The sequence below is a fragment of the Schistocerca serialis genome, chromosome 3 (genome assembly GCF_023864345.2).
Source record: "Schistocerca serialis cubense isolate TAMUIC-IGC-003099 chromosome 3, iqSchSeri2.2, whole genome shotgun sequence".
Classification (NCBI taxonomy): domain Eukaryota; kingdom Metazoa; phylum Arthropoda; class Insecta; order Orthoptera; family Acrididae; genus Schistocerca; species Schistocerca serialis.
The window spans coordinates 545,737,128-545,738,736 of NC_064640.1; positions in this window are offsets into that span (position 1 = coordinate 545,737,128).

Sequence of the window (1,609 nt, forward strand, 5' to 3'; positions counted from 1 at the left end):
GCTCTAAAAAAAGACAAAAAAATTAAAGCAAAAATCTAAAAGAAGATCAAGATATAATTCTACTTCGTAATCTAAGTTCACCTACCAAATTTAAAGATGGAGGAGCAGCTATATTAGAAGATCTCAAAAGGAATCATCATAAAGCCATTCTTGGTATCAAATTAATTATACCCTTGTTAATTAATAATCTTTGTCTACCTAAATGCTCATAAATAATATTAGATAAACAAAATAAACCAGAAGAACACAAACCATGACCAACTATTAAAGAAAGAGAACCCATACAACCTCATCAATTCATAGTTATCAATCCTCCAATAACCATTCTTATATGAGCAACAGACGAATATACAATTAAAGACTTTAAATCAACCTGACGAAAACAAATAAATCTAACAATAACCCCACCAGATAAACCTAAAGACAATCAAAAATAATTAAACTTTAAACCCAAATAATAAATAACCTTCATAACACGAAAAATACCGTAACCACCTAACTTTAATAAAACACCAGCAAGAATCATTCTACCTGAAATAGGGGCCTCAACATGGGCTTTAGGAAGCCACAAATGAACCAAAAATATCGGCATCTTAACTAAAAAAGCAAGAATTATAAACACACAAAATATAAAATAATAAGAACCAAAATCAACCAATAAAGGAAAATATAAAGTATTAGAAAAATCATAAACCTTAAATATCACTAATAATAAAGGCAATCTAGCAAGCAGAGTATAAAAAATTAAATAAACACCAGCCTGCAACCGTTCAGGTTGATAGCCTCAACCCAAAATCAAAAGTAAAGTAGGAAACAATCTAGCCTCAAAAGAATACAAAAAGAAAGAAGACTCAATCTAGCAAACGAACAATAAAGCATAATCATTAAAATTAAGACTATAAAGACAAAAAAATTAGAATGATAAGAACTTAAATAAACTGAACCTCTAGCAGTATTTATTAAGGAACAAATTCAAAAACTAAGCAGAATCAAACTAAAAGAAAAATAATCAATACCAAAATAATATCTAATCATATTCAAATCTGCATATGAATAAACGCAAATCATAAAAACAAAACTAGACAGAAACATTAAAGAATGAACCAACCATCAACAATTATTGACCAAACAAAGAGGGATCAAAAAAATAGTTATAAATAAGTACTTTAACATAAAGATAAACCAAAAGAATTAAAAAACTCATTCCCTTGAGAACGAATTATTGAAACTAAAATAGAAAGACCTAAAGCACCTTCACAAACTGAAAAAACCAAAAAAATAACAGGAAAAAAATAATCATAATCAAACTCAATAAGAAAAACAATAACTAATATAAATAAAGAAAGAACAATATATTCTAATCTCAAAAGAACCATTAATAAATGCTTACTTTTAGAAGAAAAAACATAAACACCAGCAAAATAAATCAATAAATAAGTAAAGACAGAGAATATAAACATTAGTTTTAATAGTTTAAAGAAAACGCCGGTCTTGTAAACCGGAAATAAGTCCAGCCCCCACTTTTAAAACTTCAGAGGTGGAAAAGCTTTCCATCATGGGTCCCCAAAACCGATAACAGGAACGATAATGGAAAGATATTGATTATCAT